The sequence below is a fragment of the Ictidomys tridecemlineatus genome, chromosome 8, assembly GCF_052094955.1.
Source record: "Ictidomys tridecemlineatus isolate mIctTri1 chromosome 8, mIctTri1.hap1, whole genome shotgun sequence".
Taxonomy (NCBI): domain Eukaryota; kingdom Metazoa; phylum Chordata; class Mammalia; order Rodentia; family Sciuridae; genus Ictidomys; species Ictidomys tridecemlineatus.
Genome location: NC_135484.1, coordinates 66,786,944 through 66,814,890, shown reverse-complemented (window position 1 = coordinate 66,814,890; position 27,947 = coordinate 66,786,944).

Genomic DNA, 27,947 nt, shown 5'->3' with positions numbered 1-27,947 from the left:
CATTCAATGTTTCAATTGAATGTTATATACTGAATCCTGTCAATTTTCTGATCTTGAATAATCTATGTTCTCTTTTATCTCCCTTATTTATCTAAGAGATTTGATGTCTTACTGAAATAGTAATGTTTCATTCTTTCCTAGTTCTCATATGGGTAATTTTCTTTTCTTTTTTAAAATTTGCTTTAGTTGTAGATGGACACAATAACTTTGTTTTATTTTTTTATGTGGTGCTAGTGAATAAACCCAGTGCCTCAAGCATGCTAGGCAAGAGCTCTGCCTCTGAGTCACAACCAGTGCCCTGTGTACTTTTCTTGCAGAGTTTTTTCTTCTTCATATTTTGGTGATTGCTTCTATTTTGCCTTTTTGGGTTCAGGATTGCTCTCAGTGTTTTCAGAAATGCTGATTCAGTGTTTATGAATTTCTTCAGTTTATGCTTACCTTGAAAAGTATTCCTTTTTACTTTGATTCTGAAAGATAACTTTGTAGGATTTAGTGATCTAGTTTGTTATTTTTTTTTCAAGGCCTCAAATACAACATTCTGTGACCCTATGGCCTGTAGAGTTTCTGCTGAGTTTATGCTATTCTGATGATTTGCTTGTATAAGTAACTTAGTGCCTCTCCCTTGCAACTTTCAGTATTCTTTCCATTTTATGTCTTTTGGCAATTTAACTGTACTATGATATAGAGAAGTCCATTAAGCGTATATTGTTCAGCATTTTGTTGTATATTTTACCTGGATATTCATATCTTTCCCTAGATTTGAATTTTTTCTGTTCTTATTTCATTGAATGAATTTTGATGCATTAAGCCTATAATTTTGTTCCTTCATTCACATTTATGAATCACATAGTTCTATAGGTAAGGTTTTCAACTAAGGTTTTGTTATTGTTGTTTTAATATATTGAGCTTTTCATTTCTGATATTTCCATTTCCTTTTTCTTCAGAGTAGGTATCTCTTTATTGAATTGTTCTTTCAAGTTTTGTATTATTTTAAATTATTTGGCTCTTTATTTCTTTCTTGAGTTCTTAATATTTTTGTATCATTTTTAAAAATTCTTTGTCCAGCATTTTATCCACTCAGTTACTAGAGAATTAGGAACTTCTGCTGGAGTCATATTGTTTTTTTTTTTTTTCTTGTATTCTAGTTTGAGATTTGTGCATCTACTGGTATTTGATTGATATCTCTTGCATTTTTTATGCAAGTGTCTTCTTAGGTACTAGTTTTCTTTTACTGATGTTCCCTGAAATATTGACTTGTTGTATAGTACTGAATTTAATTTCATATAAATTTGGTGTAGTTTCCCTGTGGCTTCTAAGACTTTAATTGTTCAGTTTCAACCCACTATATTCTGTGCCAGAGAATGAGAGTTCCAATTCCTTTGTAATTCTCAAAAGAGATGGGTCTCCCTAGCTCTGTATTGTGGACAGAGCATTACTTGGTGCACCCACTATTGTTAAATACTTCAGAATTGTATAGTATGTACAAGGGCATGGGAGCAACCTTTGCTAAGGTCTCTTGTAGATGTAATGGCCTCAACAATTATGTTGTTTCTTTGTGGTATTGCTGTGGAGTTTAATGTCCAAGAGATTAGTTCAGGACCTCCCAGTCCTGCTGTACATACTCCAGACCAGGTAATTGGGGGCTTTTATCTCACATATACCTTAAGTTAAAGGGTTAACTTAATTTTGAGCAGGGATGGATCATGAATGGAGTAACATGCAATCTCTTTAAACTAAACTGGGACCATAGCTTAACAGCATAGCATCAATGCACTTCAAGTGTTGGGTTTTATCCTCCTCACTTTGTAGAAAGAAGAAAATAAGTAACAGTAGAAACAACAAATAAAAGCATACTGGATACAGAAACAAAGTAAAAATCAAGAAAAACTAGAACATCAACAACATCACCAAAAAATGGTGAGGGTAAAATGTTGAGAAATTATAAAAATAATATTAAGAGGGAAAATAAAAGTAAAATGAAATTAGAAAATTCAAAATTAGAAAAAAACAGCAAATAAAAAAATAAGTCAGTAAAATTTTGTCTCTGCTAACATAGTCAGTTATATAGATAAAATTATATGTTTAAAATTTATGCTTATTATAAGTATTTCTTTACTCATTTTTTTTCTGCTCTGTGCCCCTTTGAGAGAGCAAAGAGTGGGAGGTTATCACACCTTATTTCTCACTTTTGTGTTTCTTGCAATATGACGAATAGAATGAATTGGGATTGGATCCAATTGGAATAGCTCTCAGCTGTACCTGCTTATCAATATGAGCTCATGTATAATATGATATTCTTGGGCAGAAATCTTATCTGGAGAGATTATCTCAGTTCTTTTCCATGTGTGGGCTGACAAAGATCACTGCATTGTATCTGGGTCACAAGCATGGTTTATGAACCCATTTGAAGAGTGTGGAACTATCAGCATGGGGATGTACCAACAGACTCTGTGCAATACAACAGCCATGACTCTGGCTTTCCAAGATTCAACTCATGTGTTCATGCCTGACTACTACCTTAATTTTATTTTAGCTGTGTTCCAGAACTGCCATGCATAAAAGGAAAGTGAATTATGCTCTGATTGGTGTCACCAAATGTTTACACACTACTAAAATTTTCAGTGGGTTTGTTTCAGTAACACTCCTTCAGGGCCAAGTTTCAAGAGAGATTCCCACTAAGGCAATGTAATATTATTTGATGTGGGTTCCCAGGGATAGAAAAACATAGGGCTTTTGTTTCTGTGAAGTGGAAAGATAGGGCATGATTTTCTCAAAATGACTCCTTATTATACCACTGCTTGTACTTGCTGGGAAGTAGAGACAACCTCTTCAGCAGTAGCTTGAAGAGAAGTTTAGTTTTAGATGTTCTGATACTGATGAGAGGAGAAACTGCCGAGTGTCCAGTGTGCTAAAAGTCTATCTATCCTTTCTGTAAACATTTTATTTACTATTTAATTTTGATTGTATTGCAACTAGTCCATTGTAGTATATTCAATTACAAATGGCAATCGCATATTAATCTTGTGCCCAGCAACCTTTATAAAATTACTTGGCAAAAAACTTTTTTACCTGGCAAATAGCTGTTCTAACACCATTTTTCTACATCTTTGGGTTTGCATAAATAACATTAATGCAATAAAATAGTGCCAATGCATAGAGTTTTACTTTCATTGCATTTATATTATGTATTTATTTTACCCTTATTTAAATACACTATTGAATGAGATTGTAGTGAGCTACACTGTTAAAATAATTACTATAAAAATTAGATTATAATGTAGACATATTATAAATTACCAAATACATAACCCACCTTATTAAATTGTGTATAAATATAGTTAGTTTAAGTTATTAATAAAAGTACAAAGAGCCCAATATAGTGACTAACAAACACATTTAAAAGGAACAAATACACATGGACAATAAGCATATGGAGAAGCACTCAATGACAATATCCATAAAAAATGTAAATTTACTAAAATGAAATATTTTAACATACCCATAATAAAATCTGTAAGTAATACCACTAAAACCCTAAAGGTTGACAAGGATTTATAGCACACAAAATTCCCCTATCTTATCAGGTAAAAGTATAAAAATATATACCCCATCTGTAAAAATTACCTGACAGTTTCATAAAAAGACACATGCACTGAAGTAGTTGACAGTAGCATTCATGTATTTATCCAAGTGAAATAAAAATTTATTTAGAAACATGACCTCTAAAATCATATGTATGGGAGACTCTTCATGAAAACAAAAATGTAAATAGTCCATTATAGAAGAATTGAATAAATAGATTGTGAAACAGCCGCTTAATGGGATAGTTTCATGTGGCCAAAGGAGTAAACAAACATCTCATACAAGCAACAAAATTTAGACATGCTGCAGAGCATGTACCCTGAGATTTGATGAACATGAGCTTCAAGAACAGGCAAAAACACAACTAAGATAACAAAAAGTATAAGGGTGTTTGCCTGTTGCGGAGTGTAGTTATCAAGAGAAATGAGTAGACCTTGTGAGGTAAAGGCATCTCTTATATCTTTTTTTTTAAATGGTGCATATTATTTATTTATATTATCCATCTATGTGAATTATGAAGAATGGTAGGTTTCATTGTGGCATATTCATAAATGAACTTAACTCAATTTGGTTAATTTTATCCCAAAATACCTTGCCTTATCCTCTATACCTCCCTTCCTCTATTCTCTTGCTGAATCCTAATGTTCCTTCTGTTTCATGACATACCTTTTTCTTTCCTTCTAACTTCTGCATATGAGAGGAAGAATATAATAATTGTCTTTCTGAATCTGACTCATTTCACTGAACATAATGATCTCCAGTTCCATTCATTTTTTTTTTTGGCAAATGACAATTTAGTTCTTCTTTATGGCTGAAAAAATCCATTGTGTATATATGCACCAAATTTTCTTATTCATTCTTCAGTGTACAGATGCCTAAGCTTAGTTCATAACTGGGATATTCTGAATTATGCTGCTATAAACATGAATATGCATGTATCTTTAAAGTATGCTGACTTTAATTCTTTCAAGTAAATGCAAAGAAGTAGTATAGCTGAATCATATAGTAGTTTTATTTTTGGAAATTTGAAGAACCCTCACACAGATTTCTATATTGACTGTACCAATTTATAATCCCTTCAACAATATATAAAGGTTCTTTTCCCCCTGCATTCTCACCAGCATTTATTGTTTTTTGTATTCTTGATATTTTCCATTCTGACTACAGTGAGATATGTTGTCAATGTGGGTTTGATTTGTGTATTTCTGATGGCTAACAATGTTGAGTATTTTTTCATATAATTTAGCAATTTGTACTTCTTCTTTTGAGAAGTGACCATTTGCTTCATCTGCATATTCTTTGAATGGAATATTCAAGTTTTTTATGTTGAGTTCTTTGATATATATATATATCATATCAGATAGTAATATATATATATCAGATAGTAATTATATATATATCAGACAGTAATTATATATATATATATATCAGATAGTAATTCTATATCAAAAGAGTAGCTGGCAAAGATTCTTTTTTCAAAGTTTGTAAATCAAACTTTCATACTGTTAATAATTTCCTTTGCTGTGCAGAAGCTTATTAATTTCATTCTATCTATTTATTGATTCTTGCCAGTATTTTCTGAATTGTAGTAGTCATGTTCTTGAAGTTTCTCCCTGTCCCTACATATTGAATTGTGTCTCTTTTCTTCCAGAAGTTACAAAATTTCCTGTCTAAATCCTAGGTCTTTGATCCACTTTGAGGTGAATTTTGTTTAGGGTGAGAAATAAGTATTTTGTTTCATTCTTCTAGATATTGAATCACTGACATGCCTCCTGAGAAGATATATCACCCAGTGTTTGGGGATTTAATTTAAGGTGTGTGTGTGTGTGTGTGTGTGTGTGTGTGTGTGTGTGTGTGTGTAAATCTCTCTGAAATGAAATGTTTGCTTTTTATGAAAACAAAGTTAATAGAAATTAGAACTCACTCAGTTTTATAGCAAATATTATTAGAAATAAATGTTTTAAGTGGTATTCATTAAAATTTCAATTGTTAATAGGAGCTGAATTTTTTGCAAAGCAGTCAACCTTTGAGCAAGTCTCAATTGAAATCCTGGGTTGTATTCAAAGTCATGCATCTAATTTGTTGGACAATCTTGAACAAAGTCACTTATGTAGTAACTTAACCTAGGGGTTTTTCTTCCCAATATGTATAAAAAAAATTGGTTAATGACACATACTTATTTGTGAAGTGCTTTGGTCTGCCCAGATTAAAAATGTCATAAATGCAAATATAGTTATTACTTTATTAATTTGTGAGGATGGCTTTAGTGCACCTTTGATATTTAAAAAATCATGTTGTCAAAACATTATGTTTACATGAGCAATTATCAGAGATTATTGGTGCAGAACTCATAGAGAAGGAAGCTGCTGGAGGAGCTACTCATGAAGAGCAAGATAAGAAAGAAACTGCATATAACAAACGTGCACATACATACACATTTCTGTACTTATGATTAGAGAGGACTGTGGGGTCTATTTCCTTATTGTCATTCTCTTTCCTTCACCAACTAGGTCTATTAATTCTTTATACAGAGCTTGCTTTTGTATGCAACACATTACTATAATTTGTTTCTTAATAAATATTCACACCTTAAAATAGTTTGGCAAAATAGCATTTTGTGTTTCTAAGTCCAATAGAATTTGCTCAGTTTGTTACCAGAGAGAATAATGCTGTTTCTTTTTCTTTTTCTTTTCTTTTTTTTTTTTTTACTGAATTTCTTGTGCATATGTTATTTTTTTACTATATCCATAGTAAACTGTTTTAACTGTTATTATCAATTTTCAACATGGCTCATGTGGGTTCTATGAATTTCCTGACTTCAGTAATTGTGATTGTACTTATGGAAACATGCAGAGCATACAAGAGAAAACCCTAAGGTGCAGGATGGAAGAGCAGCAGAGCAAAATTCAGGCACTTTCTTCTCCTGTGCCCCCTTCTTCACCACCCAGTTGAATTAAAACTCTTCTATAAAATTTCTTTTGTGAAAACAAAGTAAGGTTTTACATTCATTGAAGATATGATTAGGAATACAAATGGATGTGACACAAAGTGGTACTTTATGATAACCTAATTAACTAGTGTTTGAAATGTATGTTGCTTTGTTTTAGCTAACCAACGTAATATTACCAAGCCATTTATTTTTAACATAATTTGGAGAGGGTTGATGAGTAAACACTATTTATTGTCATATTATCATCTTTGGTCAGTGCAAAATCTTACTTCATTTTATCTATTCGTTTTCATTCATACCATAACTTCCTTACTTGTCCTGTACCCTGCTAAAGACAATTATTTTATGCTATCATTTTGGTTGCTAATTTCATTGTTTCTATAAAAATATACTTTTGTATTATTTTAATAAATTTATTATGTCGTTTATTTTTGACTCAGTGAGCACTATGATTTTTTTTTAAGATTTTAGATGAACCTTAAGTTAATGTTTCTTATAATTGTTTAAAGTAAATTTTTTGTTTTGGGAAGGTAGATAAGCTACTTGGAGATCAGTTAGTTACTTTTAAGTTAGAATTTTAAAGTTAAAATTGTTTAATGTGGAAAATTTGTATAAAAAGAACCTTATGATTAGGTATGACCTATTAAATAGCGTAATTATTCAATTAATTCTTTCTAAGCTGGCAGATTAGAATTTGTTCATCTTGTAAATTTGCTGGATTTGGCGAGAGTTTGGTTTTGATTTCCCCAGTTGCTTTTCGTTTTCCTAGGTTTGTTCTTTACAAGGTATTGTTGATTTTTAGCCTAAGCATGCAAATAGGTTTCCTATTTGCTCAAAAACTGAAGGTTATCCATATTTAAACTTCTGAGGTTGTTCCTTGCATAATTTATTACTCAACAGCAATCTGCTTCATAATTTCAGCTACTGAACTCCTTAAATTCTATTTGCAATTTTTTTTATCATTGTCAGTAGTGTAACATCTAAAAACACATCTATGTTTTATGTTATGGTAGAGAATATGACACTAAGTAAAGAGTATTATTGACCAATCCTTCTACCATTTCTTCTAGTGTAACTGAAAGAAGAATTAAAAAAATAAGTTTGAATTGTATCTTTCCTGCTTTGTTAGCATTACTTGGTTATCAAAGATTTTAACTTTTTATACATTAAAAACTTCAAATTGGACAGATTTTGTTTTTTTTTTGGATCCCCAAAAATGCTAGGCAATTCAAATTATATTACATTATAACTTATTAAATATTTTTATCTAATATGAACTGCATAAATTGCATCAGTCCATCCTGGTGACTCGGTTTCAACAAAGAAATCTTGTTAGAGTCCTAGAAGATTAATTAATCAAAAAAGTGGCTTTTTCAGAAAGAGTTGTATTGACTATAGTCTTAAAAAATAAGTACATTAACAAATAGGTTAACAATATATCAGTAAGGTATAAATATGTTACCAAATTGTATAAGGCACAGAATTATGAACAGTTCTTATTCTTGGAACTTCATGGTCCAGTGCAGAAAGAAGCATCCTGGCAATATGTATATATCATGAAAATATTTGATAACACAAAATACAATATCATAGAAATATCAAATGCATATATAAAATGCCATAATTTTTAAGAGTATGTGAAAATTTTAATATTGATAATAAATATTTGTAGGATAGTGGTTTTGATTTAGTCCTTGATTTTTCGAATGTTTTCTACAGATCTGAAAAAGAAAGAAGGAAATTGGTATTGGGAGAAGAGCTAAAGCAGAGAAAGCTACTATGAAGCAAAACATTTTGGTAATGAGGCACCCAAAGCATGACACAATGAGGTCTTATATTTTTCTTATCAAGAATCACAAAAAGGGGGGGCTGAGGTTGTGGCTCAGTGGTGGAGTGCTTGCCTTGCATTAAGAGACCCTGGGTTCGATCCTCAGCACCACATAAAAATAAATCAACAAAATAAAGATATTGTGTCCATGTATAACTAAAAAAAATGTTTAAAAAAAGAATCACAAAACGGAAATGTAGAAACAAAAATGAATACTAACTTTAGAGTGTATTAGACTTAATACTGTGAACTTCATAGTGTGATTTAGGTTCAAGTTATTTTTAAAACATATATACAAGACATATCAAATTTTGAAAATAAAATTTACTGTCTCAAATACTTTCTTAATCTATAAAAATTCCTACTAATACTTAATAACATTGTTTTTCCACAAAATGAAATACTATAGGAGCAAATCTCCTGAAAATTGAAATAATTTGAGAAAATAAATACCATAATGAGAATTTTGATCTGTAATAACAAACTAGCAGTTGACACATACTGAATTATAGTAAGAAGATATAGTAATATGATGAGATGTAATTGAAAGAGTTTCCATATTAAAGAATAAACATGAAATAAGTTTATTTAGAAAAGAAACAAAAATAGACTTTTCCATGGTTTAGAAACAGCTTAGAAGAGCTAGCTTGGTCTGTTGTAACTTAAATGGATTCTAGGAATTTTAATGAGCCAGTAAAAGAAAATTTAATTATAAATATACTAAAATTCTTAGTATATGGGTCAAATTCTCAAATTTAGAACAGGAACCATCACCCAGGATGGACACATTTTCTTCTTCCTATATTATTTTACTTCATATTAACACAGTTTGTTATTCTAAGCAGTGTATTAAAAAATACTGATGCAGCTTATTTAAATATTTTTACTTTTTCTTAAGAGTAAGGAATGTCAGGAATAAAATTGAAGCATCTGGCATCTGGAGAGTACTAAGTGGCTAAAAAACCAGAGGTAGTTTAGAAAAATAGATATTGTAATCTTTATAATACAAACTAGGACAGATCTTATATATGAATATTTTTTTAAAATTGGTATCTTAGAGAAATCATCTGCTTTATGAGGGTGTTTTAAAGAATATATTTTTTAGTCACTATGCTTTTTACCATCTTCTAAAACAGATTTTTTAATTATAATAACTACAGAATTTTATATATATAAAAGGTAAAGCATGTGAGGGAGAAATCAGATTAACTCTGGACAAAAGCAATTGGTAGCACTTCTGCACTTATAAACACCTGCCATTTATTATTTCTTCTCCTTATTGTCATTGTTTCTGAATTTATTTTCATCTTTTCTTCCTCATTCCTACTTTACCCAAATTGAAGACAGAGTCAAGCTAGCCAAAATTATGACTACATTAATAGTCCTTTTAGACAGTTTATATGTGCTTGAATTCCTCTTCTAAATATGACCTTAACCTACAAATCAATTAAAGAAATGGAAAAATAATGTGAGAAAGAAGTTTATAATAGACATTGTTAAATAAGTGAAGATACCAGCAAGGATAGATATCCAGAACCATAAAGAATTATGGAAATACACATCAAGTCAACAACATTATAATATTATTATTATTATATTATTATTATTATTATTACTATATGCATGAGAGAATGGTTGAAATCATAGAACATCATCATATAATAAAGAACTAAAATAAAATATAAAACATTACTTATCACAAAATTAGAACAATAACAAACTGAACTTCAAGTTATTACAAGAAAGGTAGCAATGAAGAGCAGAACACAGCAGATATAATTCAAAATGAGAGAATATTTTTTATTTCTGTCCTGATTTCTACTATGATCTGTTCCTCATTCCAAAATCATTACTATTTTTTTATAAAAATATATCTACTCAAACTTTTGAATAACGTGTATAATTAAGATCCATATAGGAATGCATTTGTGTAATGTTTCTTTTTCATATATTTTTTATATTTCATATCTTATTTATTTATCTTGAAAATAAATGTGCTTCTGTTGAAAATGCTTGTAGCTCTATCTTCATTTTATATTTTCTCTAATTATCTCAAGGCATTTTTTATAGAAGTGTTGAGATTACTTACACAAAGTAATTATAAGTATGACTGACTATTGGGACTATTGCTGGAATAAAAATGGAAATGCAAATATTTTTTTAAAAAATACTTTTTAGTGTTGATGGACCTTTGTTTTTATTCATTTATTTATATGCGGTGCTGAGAATTAAACCCAGTGACTCACATATGTGAGGCAAGCACTGTACTTGTGCATATTCAGTAGTGTGATTGCTGAATCATGTAGTATTTCTATTTTTAGTTTTTGTGGGAAATTTCCTATTTTTTTCTGTAAGTAATATATTAATTTATTTTCCCACTAGCTATGCTATTTTCCTCCACATTCTCAAAAAATGGCATTAGTTCTTCTTCAAAGATCTGATAGAACTTGACTGAGAATGCATCTGGTCCTGGGCTTTTCTTTGTTGAAAAGAAAAGCCCAGGACCAGATGCATAATTGCTGCTTCAATTTTATGCCTGATCTTCATCTGTTTAGTTTTTATATATCTTCATCATTCAAGTTGGGTAGGTCATATGTGTCTAGAAATTTGTCAGTATCTTCTGGATTTTCCATTTATTGGAGTATAAATTTTCAAAATAGTTTCTGATGATCCTCTGGATTTCAGAAGTATCATGTTGATATCTTTTGTGTCTCTGATATTGTTGCTTTTTTCTCCTCTCTCTTTTGGTTAGTTTTGTTAGATTGAGGAGTGGCATAACTGAATGAAATGTTGTTTCCATTCCAAGTATTTTAAGGAATCTCCATACTGTTTTTCATAGTCATTTCCATGGATCAAAGACCTAGGCATTAGACCAGAGAACATGTCTCTTCCTAGAAAAAAAAATTAGGCTCAACTCTCCATCTTGCAGGCTTAGGAACCAACTTCATCAATAACACTCCTAAAGCAGAAGAAGTAAAACCAAGAAACAAGAAATAGGTTGATATCAAACTAAAAAGCTTTTTTACAGCAAAGGAAGCAATCAAGAACATGAAGAGAGAATTTACAGAGTGGAAGAAAGTCTTTACTACCTGCACCTCAGATAGAGTATTAATCTCCAGGATATAAAAAGAAATTAAAAACTTTAATACCAAAAAACAAATAACCCAACCAATAAATGGGAAAAGCAACTTAACAAGCACTTCATAGAAAATGAAATACAAATGGTCAACAAGTATCTGAAAAAAAATGTTTAATATATCTAGCAATTAGAGAAATGTAAATTAAAATTACAATGAGATTGCATCTCACTCCAGTCAGAATAGTAATCATCAAGAATAAAAGTAACAATAAATATTGCGAAGAAGTGGGAGGAAAGGTAACCTCATATGTTGCTGGTGGGACTGCAAATTGATGCAATCGCTCTGGAATGGAGAAAAGTTAGCATTTTAAATAAATGGTGCTGAGAAACCTCTATATCCATATATAGAGAATGAATCTGAATCCCTAATTTTTACCCAGCACAAAAGTCGACTCAAAGTGGATCAAAGGCTTAGGAATTAAGCTCGTAACTTTCTAACTGCTAGAAGAAAACACACGCTGGAGTCTTCAACATACTGATGCAGAAATTCACTTTTTTTTTTAACAAGACTCCTAAAGCTCAAGAAATAAAACCAAAAGCCACTAAGAAGAACAGAATAAAGTTAAACACCTTCTGCACAGTAAATAAACAAAAGCATGAAGAGAGAGCCTACAGAATGGGAGAACATCTTTGCCAGCTCTATTCTGACAGGAGATTAATAGCTGAAATACATAAATAATTCCCAAAGCTTAAATCCACACACATACACACACACATACACACACACACACACACAAGTAAAACAACAAAAATCCAATTAATAGAAAAAAACACAACAAACAGCTATTTCTCAAATGAAGAAACACAAATAGCCAAGAAATATATATATATATATATATATATATATATATATATATATATATATATATAAAAGTTCAACATTCCTAGCAATCAGGGAAATGGAAATATAAATTATATTCTTATTTAATCTAACTACAGTTGGAATGAAGATCATCAAGAATATAAATAATAATAAGTTTTGAGAAGAATGTGGGGGAAAAGGCACACTCATACATTATGGGACTATAAATTTGTACAACTTTGGAACTCAGCATGGACATTTCTCTAAAGAAGATGAATGGAACAACTATAAGACCCAGATATCCTGTTTCTTGGTGTTCATCCAAAAGAACTAAAATCAGCATAATATAGTAACACAGGGACATTAATGTTGATTTTAGTGCAAATCACAATAGCCAAGCAATGGAATCAGCTCAGATGCCTATCAAGAGATAAACTGGTAAAATAAATGTGGTAGCATACACAATCGAGTTTTATTCAGCCATAAAGAAGAATGAAACCATGGCATTTGCTGACAAATAGATGGAACTGAAGAACATTATGCTAAGTGAAATAAGCCAGTCTCAGGAAGTTAAGGGTCAATATTTTGTCTCATATGTGAAAGATAGAGCAAAATAAGAAAAAGAAGAAGAAGAAGAAGAAGAAGAAGAAGAAGAAGAAGAAGAAGAAGAAGAAGAAGAAGAGGAGGAGGAGGAGGAGGAGGAGGAGGAGGAGGAGGAGGAGGAGGAAGAAGAAGAGGAAGAAGAAGAAGAAGAAGAAGAAGAAGAAGAAGAAGAAGAAGAAGAAGAGCTGTGATGGGGGCAGAGGAGGTTGCTGTGGGAACTCATTAAAATAGAATGGATATTTGTAGAATAGAAGGAGGAGACAGGTGGAGAAGGACTGCTTGATGCAATTGAGCAAATTACATATCACAGTAAAGTTGGACTTTATGTATATCCATAAAGCACCAATTAAAAGAAGAACAAATAAATAGAAGGAAAACCATAAAGTAGAGGAAGGACCATCAAAATAGAGGAAAGAGAAAAGATAATACATTCAGAATAAGTTACTGAACCAAGAAGACGAAACATTCCTCAAATTTATATATAATAGAAGCAATGATTCACCATATACAAAGGAAAACTGAAAGACTTGACAAAAGAAATAAAGAAAACAGACTATTATTATTCAAAATGTCAATATTTTTCTCTCAGAAATATTTGAAAATTGTCAGGAGCCAATCAGGATAAAGATCAGCAGGGTGAGGAGCATTCATGTGTATACCCATCCTACAGGCAGTAATGGGTGACACTAGCTGTCCACGGGGGTGGAAGGGTTCTGAGCCTATCCTAGAGGTGGTCCGATTTTTCGTTATAACCCTCGGGAATGCCTTCTGGCTGATCACCAGGCGCAGTCTTAGCCACATGTGCGGCCCAAACAACGGGAAGCGGGTAGCAGCCAGCAAGTTAGGTTTCCTGTTTTCTGATGCAACATACCCCACATGCTACATCATGCCCTGCAGGCTCATAAAGTAAAACTTTAAATTTAAAAGTATTGATACACATTGAATATATACTCTAACCACAGAAATATTATATTAGAAATTAACATTTTCTAGAAAATCACCAAATCATTTGAAAAAAATAACTTTAAAGTAAATGGATCCATGAAAAATAAAAATTACAATGTCAATTATAAAATATTTTGAATAGGGCATCTAGGTTGGTTCCACAGTTTAGCTCTTGTGAATTGTGCTTCTATAAACATTAATGTGGCTGTGTACCTGTAGTATGCTGATTTAAAATTCTTTGGATATAGACCAAGGAGAGGTCAAATGCTGGTTCCATTCCCAGTTTTCCAAAGAATCTTCATACTGCTTTCCATATTGACTGCACCAATTTGCAGTCCCACCAGCAATGTACGAGTGTACTTTTTTCCCCACATCCTCACCAGCACTTATTGTTGTTTGTCTTCATAATAGCTGCCATTCTGACTGGAGTGAGATGATATCATAATTTGCTCAATTGCATTTTGTAGATGAAACCTAGATACCCTTCAGTAGATGAATGGATTAAAAAATGTGGCCTATAGACACAATGGAATATTATTCAGCAATAAAAGAGAATAAAATCATGGTATTTGCAGGTAAATGGATTGCATTGGAGAAGATAATGCTAAGTAGAGTTAGCCAATTAAAAAAAAAACACAAAAAAAAACCCAACAACAAACAGATGCTGAATGTTTTCTCTTATATAAGGAGACTGATTCATAGTGGGGTAGGGAGAGGGAGCATGGAAGGAATAGACAAACTCTAGATAGGGCAAATGGGTGTGGGCGAAGAGAGGGTGCAGGGGGTTAGCAAGTATGATGGAATGTGATGGACATCATTATCTATAGTACATGTATGAAGACACAAATTGGTGTGAACATAGTTTATATTCAACCAGAGATATGAAAAATTATGGTCTATATGTGTAATAAGAACTGTAATGAATTCCACTGTCATTTATTTTAAAAAATAGATTAAAAATTTTAAAAATAAAATATTTTGAAAATAGACACTAATATAAAACATTGAGATAGAAGATTCTGTAAAATAAGCGATTTTAAGAAATATTCAATATAAAATAAACAATTTTACTGAGATAATATGAATAATGCTAAGCCTATTACAAATAGAAAATTATTATAAAACTTCTTTCCGTAAGTAGAATCAAGACTCTCATGGCTTGAATGTTGAATTTTGTCAAATTTTTAAGAAAAAGATAACATCAACTTTACATTAATTTTTTTTTAGAATGTATAAGAGGAAAAACAATTTTTCAATTGGTTTTTTAATAAAAAAAAATCTAGAAAATGACATAATAAATAAGGTGAACACCAAACAAAAAATGAAACAATGTACCTTATGAATGCAGAAAAAATTAACAAAATATTACTAAAACAATATATATATTTTATATATATCGTAATATATAAAAGTAATGATATGATTATGAAATAATCATTTTTATTTCACAAAGAGAGAGTCACTATAACACGTGACTGTCATCCAGTGAAATTCACTAACTTAATAAAACAGCTGAGTAAAGAAAGATAAGATTAAAAATGTAAAAATTGCATTTGGTCAAATTTAATACTTATTATTATAAAATCTTTTCATGAACCAAAAAAAGAAAAAAAAATTCAACACAAAACACACTAAAAAAATTCAGCATTCTTAACATTGAAATACTTAAATCATGCCACCTAAGATCAAAACATGAATATCCATTTCACTATTTTCATTCAATATTTTACTGTCTATTCAGTGAATAAAACATACACATATATAAATAAAATAAAATCTTCAGACTGGAAAGAAAAAACAATTAAGCTTTTTATTTATATAAGAAAAGCCTTTTACTTACAGGTAGAATTGAGGGAAGCTATAAATAATTTTAGCTAATGAATCAATGTAGCAAAATTGCCAGATATTATGTAAATATAGAAACCAATTATGTACAATGTATTAGCAATAAATAATTGAAAAATGAAATTTAAAATCAATATCATTTATAATAATATTAAAGAGAATACATACCCAAATCTACAAGCTTGAACTTTGAAGTATGTAGAAGAAAGAAAAATAGAGATCTTTATAAACTTGGGTTGGGTAAATTTTTTTTTTGGTAAGCCACAAAGGTTCATTAACTAAGAAATAAAAACAAACTGGTATGGCATTTGGATGGAGTTAGAGAATATCATTCTAAGCGAAGTAAGCCAATGCCAAAAAAACAATGCCAGATGTTTTCTCTGATAAGTGGACAGTAATTCATAATGGGGCAAGAGGTATGGGATGAGTGGAGGAAATTTGGATGGGACAAAGGGGAGGGAGTGAGGGGGAGTGGGGGTAGGAAAGATGGTATAATGAGATGGACACCATTACCTTAGGTACATGTATGATTGCACGAATGGTGTTATCCCACTTTGGGTACAAACAGAGAAGTCAAAAATTATGATCCATTTGGGTACAATGAATCAAAGAGCATTCTGCTGTCATGTATAACTGATTAGAATAAATAAAAAAGCAAGTTGTATTTTAATAAATTTAAAACAAAAAATTATCTTCCTAGAACTTCGCTATAAAAAACAATGGAAATCGTGGACTGGGCAAAAATATGCACAGTACACAGGACTATGATCCGGACAGGATATGTAAAGATGAAGATTTATAGTCTAGAAATGTCTCGCTATGGTTTGCTATAACAATGTGCCATAGGTTGAGGAACTCAAACAAGTGTCATTGCTGACAGTACAGGAAACTGAAGTTTGTGATCCATGTACCAGCAGATTCAATTCTTGGTGAAGACTCCTCTTGGCCCTATATGTCAATTTGAATTCTTATTTATATAACATAAAGAGTGAAAGAATTTATCTCATTCTCCTTCTTTGAGAAAAATGAGTAAAAATAAAGTGATATGAAGCAATATTTTATGGTGTTAGAAATATTCCATTCTTTAATCATTGTGATAGTGATTACATGTGAATATGTACTTGTTAAAAATCATCAAATTGTATATTTAAATATATGAATTTTATTTACTGCAAATGATACTGCAAATGAAATATATGGAATGTGAACTGTGATGTTCATGCTACTGTAGATTGCCGAAGAAAATTATTTCATGATTTCTTACAGAAAAATAGTATGTACATTCATTATTTACTATGTACAAAAGTATGTACATACATTTTCCTGCATTTGAAAATTACATTTTTTGTTATAAAATATTTATTAAATTATAAAGAATGTGTATATTTTGTTAATGTGTTACAATAAGTTGGTCCTATTTTTAATTTTTTACATTTATTTATAATAAAAATATAAAATTATTACCATTTGCTTGAACATTTTATTGGAAATGAATAGAATGGAAATAAATATTTGAACTTAAGCTATGTAACATGTTTTAGAAAGACTTATTTATGTGTCCATTGCAAAATTAATGCATTATTATACTCTGAGAATTTCTTTAAAACAATAAACATCTTGTATTCAGAAAAATAGTATAATTAATTGGTAAACTTTGAACTCACAAGATGAAACCATCCTAATAGCAATCTGGGTTTTCTGAAACAGAACTATATAATAGGGAATTATATAATTTAACTATGTTATGATAAAATTTCAAAAACTCATTGATGGTATCACTTTATATTGTATCATATTGATAGAAAAGTTTCTAAAAAATGTTGTAAAAAGATACTGGAGAAAGTTAACCCTCTACAGAATATTTTATTTGAAAATAAGTAAAATAATCATATTTTGGTGCTAAATTGAAGCAATGTTATTGATTTAGTGAAATTATGCCAAACAATTTTGTGGCTCACTATCAAAGTGTATTTTATCTTTCTTTAGCAATGTAATCATAGGATGAAGGGATGGAGATGCTAATTTCATGAAGTTAGAATTAAGTTTTTAGTTTCATTGAACAGTTTTCTTTGTATCTATTATTTCAACCTACATAACCTTTATCAAATGACCAGAAGTGGCATGCTCCACAGATGGTTAGACCTCATCCCACCTACATCTATGTATATCTGGTGTGTCAGTTTGTTCTTGTTAATTTGCCAGATTCCATGTTTTTGCAAGGGTGGTTGTAGGTGGGTGGTAACAAACAGATGTTTTACTAAAACAGAAAGTATACCCCACTAACTATGAATAAATGCACTTCAACACTAAGGATAAGAATACAAACAACAGGATTAAAAAATATTGTTTCATGGTACAAACTTTTCAAAATAGCTAAAAGAACATTAAAATGATTTTTAGTCAAACAATGTGATTCACACATCAGGAAATTTTCCTGTTTTGGAGAAGTAAATTGCGATTTTCTTTAGTTTGCATCCAAATTTTACATCTAAATTTCATGATGAGTGGCCAAATTCAATTTCCACTTTTTCTGTTGCAGAGTTTTTAAAAGATAAGTTCCATCAATTGAAATATTTTAGAAGATTTTTTTACCTAAGATAAGTTAAAGTAAAATCAATATTATTATTTTCTTACTAATAAAAATAATATGATATTTAATTCTAATACTAACAAATGTGGCCAATGATGAAATGCATATTTATAAAGTAATAGCACTTCAAAGTAAAATAAAATAGTGCACTGTTAATGATGGTGTAGTTTGGACATGTGCAGATTTCTTCATTCTGTCCAGAAAATCCTTACTTTAAACTTCCTATTCAATGGACTGAAGTGGTGGTTGTATATTGCTGCAAAAATCAACTAAAAAAGAAATCATTGGGTTCTATATTCTAACCAAAAGCTATAGGTTGGAGGGATAAAATATATAGGAAAGTGTACAAAATTCCTGTATGGTCATTCAGTCCTTTTCTCTGAGCCACTGAATCAGAGTACAAGTTTTTAAAAGATGTTATTTATTTTTTTCTGTTTAGTAGAACACTATTCTGTTTATAAAAGTATATACTTATTATTTAAAATTTTGTAAAATGAAAGTAAAATAACTGATAATATAACCACATAATGAAAATGATAATTTTAATGTAATATTTTATATTTTTATACAAAAGTAAAAAATAAAGTACTTATGGTTTTTATATCTATTGTACCAAAATCAAGTGCCTGAAATTGTGGGTTTATGATAAATCAAAATCTGAATTGAATATTTACTGCAGAATCATAAGAAAATAATAGTCTATTTAAAATTCTTGTTAATTTGCAATAAATGTTTATATACTGTACATGAAATTAAAAATCTGTTTTATAATACTTTTTGACTTAATCAGAAAATCTGTATTTTCTTTTTGTATATTTTATGTGGCATTTTTACTTATCTAAGCATGATTAAGATTTTATTTCCAAGAATGACTGTGTTTAAATGCAATTTTCTTTATTTTTAATATCAAATGCCTATAAATAAAAGCATTTATTATGTTGGTCATGTTTTCATATTGTAAAAGTATTTCAATAATTTCCGCCTTCCTTTTATACATTCTTTGCATAAATGTACATATGAAAAATCAACATAAATTATTATTTTTATGTATGAACATACACATTTAATATTGGAAGTGATACACACATACATACATACATACACACACACACACACACACACACACACAAGTACATGTTTACTAATTCAAAAGCTTAGTTAAAACACCAGATACATTAAAATGGAATCATCATTTAGAAAAAAAGGGGAAATATTGGAATGAAATATCTGTAATCAAAGGCAAAAGGAGGGGCTGGGGATGTGGCTCAAGCAGTAGCGCGCTCGCCTGGCATGAGTGCAGCCCGGGTTCGATCCTCAGCACCACATACCAACAAAGATGTTGTGTCCGCCGAGAACTAAAAAAAAAATAATAATAATAATATTAAAAATTCTCTCTCTCTCTCCTCTCTCACTCTCTCTTCAAAAAAAAAAAAGGCAAAAGGAGAATTATTTTTTTAAAAGTGACAACTTTCAAAAAAATACCTAAAGAATAAAGTTGAAAGAATTAAGACAACAATGAAGTCCATGATATTTCTCTATCCTTGTATTGTGATAATTTTAGTGTTCTAAATTAGGACCTCTGGTGATGATTCTGAGCATAACTCATCATTAATATCCATACAATGTTCTTTTATTACTGTAAAAAGATTCCCTTTGTATATAATTCTGATCAATATTATACTTCTAACTTTTCTGTAGTGTAGCAGGATAACACAATCAGTTTTGTAAGGTCACAAAGTTCAGAAAATAAAGATGAATTTTGTTACATGTGCTAGGTACTTTTTATGTTCTTTGAAAGGCAATCTATTAGGTGATGGGATTGTGATACAAGTAAGAAATAAAATATAAAGAAAACATATACTCTTTTTTTCTCACTGCTCTGAAAAATTATCAGACTAATCCATCTTAGATATTGTCTTGATCTGTTTATGCTCTACAACAAAAATCCCACAGACTGAATAATTTATAGATATTAAAAGCTCATGATTCAATTCTGAGATCTGGAAAGTTCAAGACCAAGACTGAGATGCCAGCAGGACCAGTGTCTGGTGAAGATCTAGTGTGTAATTGCACGACAGCCCTTTCCTGCTGCATCCTCTCTAAGAGAGGATAGTCATGTTCACACATGGCAAATGAGTTGGAGGAAGCAAACTTGCCTCCTCAAGACTTTATCTAAGGCACTAACTCAATTTATAAGGCTTGGATCTTAAAGGTATTACCTCCTAATGTTTTTGCCTTGGGGACTAAGTTTCCACATGAATTTTGGAGAGGTCACAAATTTGCAAACCATAGAAGGTGTTGTGCAACTACACCATAAAAAGAACTAATTGTTTTTTCAGGAATACTTGGATTTGTTCATATCTAATATTCCCCTGATAATAATAATGATTATTCCTGAATATAAACAAATACATTTTTTTTAATTTTTGCTTAAAGACTAATGTTATAGTGCAGATTGACAATTTAGTATCTGCACCCATCTTGGTGTTTATTCATGTATTTGCAGTGCTAGGGATGGACCTGAAAAGGACTAAGTATATGTGAGGCAAGAACTCTACCATTGAGCTACCCTTCCAGCTTACTGATATTTAATTTTAAAGCACCGACATTTAACCTACTGTGGAGATAAGGTTGCAAATCTAGAGTAAATTCATTGCAAATATCAATTTTTATTTACTTTATTTCAGATTTTCTCAAGTATTATTAAAGTATATAATCATACTGTCAAGTAGTTATGAATTCACAGAGAAATACAGAACCAGGTATAATTGAAGTAAGTTATATTCCATCTCTGTAAACAAATATTAGATTACACATTAGAGCAAATACATACTGAAACCAGAACTAATGCTTCCTCATATTTTCCTATATTGTAAACCAAATATTTTGTCATTAAAAATTTAAATCAAGGGCTTCTATTCCTTCCTTTTTAAGTTTGGGATCCTAATTACATTTTAAAATATCAAAGACTTAAGATTAAAATAAAACCAAATATGGCTTTTTTTCCTCCTGTCGTTTCATATGTAACAACATTCAAGTGAAAAATTCAGATATAACAAGTGAAACTAAGAATTTACTTTTTAATGTAAACTATATTTATGACTTTTCTCACTGTATCAAAACACATAGTTCTAGACATTATTTGTATGTAATCCAAAAGATAATTTTCTCCTTAACCTCTTAAAGTATGTATAAGTCACGTTATATTCATGCCCATACTTAGCCTGTAATTGGATTTTAACTCATTACCCACATACCAGCTAACCTACTGAAGTGATATTTTATACTTTGAAAAAAATTAAAACAGGCAAAATAAAGTTTGTATGCCAAGAAGACAAATAGAGTTATATTTTGTAACAGATGAAAACTTAAAGGATGAATGCAATGTAAACATATTTGTACTTTTTTGTTTATTAGTTTTGCTTATTTTATTTTCTTTATACAGTACCGAGGATTGAACACAGAGGTACTCTACAACTGAACCATGTCCCCAGTCCATTCTCTTTTTTATTTTTGAAAATGATCTAAATTACCCAGGATGGACTGAAACTTGTGATTCCCCTGCACCTGTATCTCAAGTAGCTGGGATTGCAGGAGTGCACAACTGTCCCACACCTGAATTATTATTCTCTTAGTTCATTTTGTGCTGAGCAGCAGAAAATCTGAAACTGGGTAATTTATAGTAAGCAAAAATGTGTTGGTTCATGGTTCTGGAAGCTAGAAAGTCCAAGTTTGTATCTGGAAACACCCTTCTTGCTATGTCTTCCCATAGTAGAAGGGCAAAGAGAGAAATATATATATATATATATATATACACACACACACACACATACACACAGTATATATACATAAACATATGTATATGTATACATACTCACATATATATGTACATGTGTGTATACACACACATAGATGCAGATGCTCACACACATACATACACACACAGAATGTGGTGCATGGCTAAGGTTCTCCCTTGGTTAAGAACCCATTGTTGTTAAGTGAGTCCATGTCCGAATTAACAGCATTATCTATTCATGAGAGCAGAGCCTTCTGAACTCTGTTCATTGAAAAGTTGAAGACTAACTTTCCAACTACGATTTTGGGGAGACACACTTAAAACGTAGCAATTAATACACTTTACCTGCAAGTATGACAGTATTTTGATTATTTTAAAAAAACAACATAATCTAGCTATATATTCAGGCAAAAAGTGAACAAAAACAACTACCTCTAGCTAATTTGCTATATAGCATTGCGTACCTAGATCTGGTACAGCAACATTTTCAGGTTAAATTTATTTGTAATATTTATTTTTACTCAGTAAACAAATAAGTGTATCTTTAGTATACAAGACCAAGTACTTCACAAGATACAACATTCCAGCAGAAATTACTTTCAAAAGAATCCAGACTTCATTAACTTCAATACTGAAGAAAAAAGAAATATTACAAAGAGGCACAAGTGAGGTATGAAAGTAGTTAAAACGAAATATGATTCACACTATAAGAAGGATTAAGAACTTCTGGGAAGATATGCCAATTAAGAGAAGTATTTCATAAGTCAAGGTTGGCAGAGAAAGTCAACAATTAAAGGGAGTAAACAACATGTGATAATAGACTACCAGAAGTGAAACGTGGTTATGGACTTTACAAACACTGTCATTTAACCTCTACAGAAATTATTTGACATAAATAGCAAGATTTTCATTAAGGGGATGAGTTTACATCACTATAGCTAAATTTGAATCATATCAAACCTATTTCTCTAAAATAATCTATTTCTCCACAATAATCTATCTTAATGAAAAGGAGAGAAGAGGGTAATGTTTCTGGATCTTGTGATAGAATAACTTTGGGGATTATTTCAGAGCCAACCAGTCTTTTTCTCAAGCTAGTTTTGCAATCATACATGTAAACACTTTCTATTGTACTTACATTTTTTCTGGATATTTGATATCATATTTGTAACTTTTGTAAAATTTATAATCAATTTATGATCTTAGGTGTGCTTTTTACACTAGAAGAGAAAAAGATAAATCTGAGTACAAACTAAATTCAATGTAATGGACTATTTCACAATCACAATCTCACTTGTGCTATTAAGAATGTTTTAAAACATATTTAAGTTATATTAGATTTTAATTTAAAAGAGTAAACATGGGCATTCCTTTATAATAAACACTAAAATAAATTAATAAAAAGATAACTACAGACTTAAGGTTTATCCTTCATGTTGAGAAGAAATAGTTCATGAGTCTCCAGTTCCCATTTGCCTTAAAGGGTCTCTATTTTAGCAATACTATAGAATAGTGATGGTCTTTTCATTGGGAATTAACAGAAACTGTGTTAAATGTTCCTTTTCATTCAATGTCAGTTTGTGACACAATTTAAAATATATTTTAAAGATTTTTTTAAAAGCAGAAGTGGATGAAAAATTTAAAGCATATGGTGGGATGAGAATATTCTAATTTTATCCTAACTGGTATAAATATTACATTTCCTTGAGGCTGTGCATAAAGAACTCTGTTTCAACTCCAGTGATTTTTTGAAGGTAACCAAATCAGCTTGTAACTAGATAGATGACCTTGGGAAAATCACTGGAACTCCAGTTCTTTCATATGTAAAGTCCTACTATTGAAATATATGTTCCTTAAGGCCCAATCAACTTTAATATTCTGCTGGAAGTAGATGTTTTCATGACTTACTACTCTAACTACTATAAGCATGAAAGGAAGGATGCAGTTATGGCATAGACCTATCAGAGGATGACTAGATTAGCAGGAGCACATAAAACAGGAAATCAAATGTAAATACATTGCTTCAGGTTTATAAAAATTGAAGAACACAGGCTGTTTTCCATTAATGAACAAAAATCTGTAGGGTCATTAATACACGTTTCCAAACAGCAAATAAAACACGTTTCTTAGTGTAGTCATGTTTTTTGACACTTAATATGATGAAAATAATAGAGTAGTCTCAAAGTCTCAAGCTGTATTTCTTAATATAAACCACCTAATAGCAACATGTATATTTATATATTCTCCCTCACATTAAAATGATTCATGCTTATTCTCTGAGACACATACATATTTGTAGCTTTTGTTCGTTGCCAGGTCTTGCATTCATTCCTTTGTATTTGTATTTCACTCCATTTTTTTTTTTGGTTAACAAAAAGGTACATTAAAAATTAAATATTTTATTCAATGCCATCTATTAAATAGCAAGGAGTCAACAGTTACTAATAAACTTCTTTCTTTAAAATTATGTTAGGTCTTTTTGTTCTTACATAAAGTAGTACAATACTGTACATTCTTTGAACAAAATGCAGCCTGCTGGATGCCAATATTCATCAATATGCTTGCAAGTTAGAAGGTTCCATATGGGAATGCTGCCTTGAGACAGTGATTGCAGATCACCCTTAGTCTCAAACCTCTTTCCTGTCCTGCTTTTCCACATGGCTCTATGTCATCTGTCAAAACTCACCACTGTAAACATGCTATAGGCATCCAAGCTCTAACGTCTCTTGACCATTCAACTTGATGGTCAATGATTTCTTGTCATTTCTAATCATGTGCCCTTCTATGCTCATAACAGCCCAAAACCCATGACTGTCACACACACATAGACACACAGACATACATACACACACAGAGAGACACACACAAAAAAACAAAAGATATTATATCTTATTAATTTAATGTCTTTGGACGCAAAACAAAATAAAATTTACCATAGTATTCTTTCAAGGTATCTAACAGTTTTAGTTTACCTTTAACTAACTGAAAAAATCTCTAAAATATAACATTATTTTTTTCTCTCATGGTTTTGTTCATATTTAAGGACAATAGTACTTACTCTATTTCTAAGTATTTATTTTAATTTTGTTTTTTAATTGTTGATATGACTTTTTTATTTATATGTAGTGTTGAGAGATGGACCCAGTTTCTCACATATGCTAGGTAAGCACTCTACCACTGAGCTACAACACTAGCCCTTCTAAGATGTTCTATAGCAACTATAAATAAGTATTATGTATATTGACAGTCACATTTCTGTATGAATATGTGAATAAATTATTGAGTAAACCTTTTCACTCTACCCTCTATTTCTAGAATTCCTTTTTTATTTTTTTCTTCTGTTTACTGCTTTATAAATTTTTTCTTCTATTTACTGCTTCTTTAATTACTTCAAATTTATCAATTTATCAATTTTAATGTTATGTGCATGATAGTCTTATTAAGGTACAGTTAATGTTTTATATGGATGCATTATTTTATGTTTTAAATTAAGCTATACTTCCTTTTTAATTCAGTGTATATATGTATATGTTGTTTGTATTTATGTACTTGTTCTTCTGATTAGTTTCTGACTTCTCTAAAGAATGGTTTGACTTTGTTTCTGCCTCTGGGATTTTTTTTTCATGTTAAATTTTATCTAGATTTCAATACCATGTGGATGGAAGGAGTCTATCTACCTGTTCATTCCTAGTATAGGTATGGAATTTTTAAAAAATATTTATTTTTTAGTTAAAGGTGGATACAATATCTTTTTTTTTTTTCATGTGGTGCTGAGGATTGAACCCAGTGCCTCTTGCATGCTAGGCGAGCACTTTAACTCTAAGCCACGATCTCAGCCCAGGTATGGAATTTTTAGTACTTCATGAAGGTATTTTCACAGTTTTAAAAAGGGACAAAATATCCAGAACCAATGAACATGTAACTTTTCTTTGCTTTACTTAGTTTTGAGCATGAATTCAGCTGGACTCTGGACTTTGAAGACATTACATCTCCAATTTCTAACTTCTAATATTTTTGTCTAAATACAATATTTAGCTGTGCTGGCAGAATACTAACTCACAGTTATTGCTCAGATCTTGAGTCTTCTCTGTGAAGAATTGCAGAAGTTTAGAGATTTACTTTACTTGCAAGCTGACAAATCTGACTGTCACAGTTTCTTGGATGCTGGCAGAAGACTTGAAACTCTTGGCTTACAGGTGAAGAATGGGTTATTGTTCACAATAATAGTAATAAAACAATGTATCAGAATTTCCTTAACCTGGATTTGTAAACATCAAATGCCACAGGAAAATGTTTAAAAGGCCAGTAAACATTTAAATAGTCAAGTGTAAGTGCATTGTAGGAATGGAACCATGAGCTTTGGCTATTGAATATTTAATAATGGAAAATAAGTATTCCTGATTTTTGCTCAAAAGGCACTGTCTCTGTATTTCAACACTAAAACCAAACTTGCCTGTTGCTATAGAGAAAAAGCCTATTTTTTCATGCCCTTTGGCATATAAAAACATCTTAAGAGATAGACACAAATCAAGTACACATACATATTCAGTAATACAAATATATATTTAGTAATATAAAAATCTATAAATTCCAATATGTTCTTAATTTATATATACTACAATTTTATTTTTTATTATCTATATTATATGCTTCGTTATTTTGTAGCTAAAATTTAATATCAAATCCTATAATTTTAAAGGTGAGAAGGAATAGTTTATTTTAACCAGTTTCAACAGCTTGTTCCTCATAAAAACTTTTTCCTTTTAAAATGATATTTTAGGATGGGGAAAATATTCTACACTCAAAAAGATTTTCTGAGTCACTAAAAATTTTTTTTTTACTAACAGATTTTTGTTTAAAACAAGCCAAATATATAATAAATTTTTTTGGAAGGAAATTTTTTTTTCTACTTTAGTACACTTAAGATTATACCCTTTGATTGCAAACATTATGCATTCCATTATTCTCTTTGTAATGTAAACATCACATTAATACATTAACTATAACTGAAATATTTTACTTGTTCTTAGAATATCTCATTTAATTTTAGATCTCTAGATAGAGAGTAATAAAAGTGGACAAGTGTCTCACAATTGTGTATTCTTGGCATTATGCAAATTAATCTCAGTAGTAAATTATTTGGAAAAGGAACCATTTATGCCTACATACTCTATAGATGATAATAATCCTCTCTAGCTGCTAAATATACTATTGCTTTATTTTGGCTTTTTTTTTTTTTAAACACAAATCATTATGCCCTGATCACGACTCTAGTTTGGGTCACTTTCAGACTGTTATCATTATAACTGTGGTCATTAGCAAGCATATATGATGAAAAGTAATGTGTTGGGTATTATGAGCCTTCAAGAAAAATAACTGCAATTTAGAAGAGTAATCCTGCCTCTGTTATTTATTTGAAAGTATATTTACATGTATATATCTGTTATTAAATATTTGAATAAAATAACTAAGTAAAATTTTAATATATTCATGAAGATAACTAAATTTAAGAGGATTTAAGGTCTTCATGAAGATGTAATGGGAGTATATTGTGAGTTTAGTTCTTAGTTTACTGAATTTTCTAAACAAGTTTGTACCAGGCCTACACATTATCTAAATATGAATAATTTACATATTCAAAAAGATAATCCCTATTAATGGCATTTAAATGCAAGGTGTAGTTTTGCTTCCCTTCCAAAAAATAATTGAAGAACATCCTTCCAGACAGAGTCATAAATGTTGAAATAATAGATTTTTTCTAAGTTGCTACTGATAATCTGATTTCCATTTAAATATTGAATGCCAGTGTTTAGTCATATGGCAAATTTTTGTCTGAATTGAGTGGTAAAAAAGTTTATGTTTTCCTC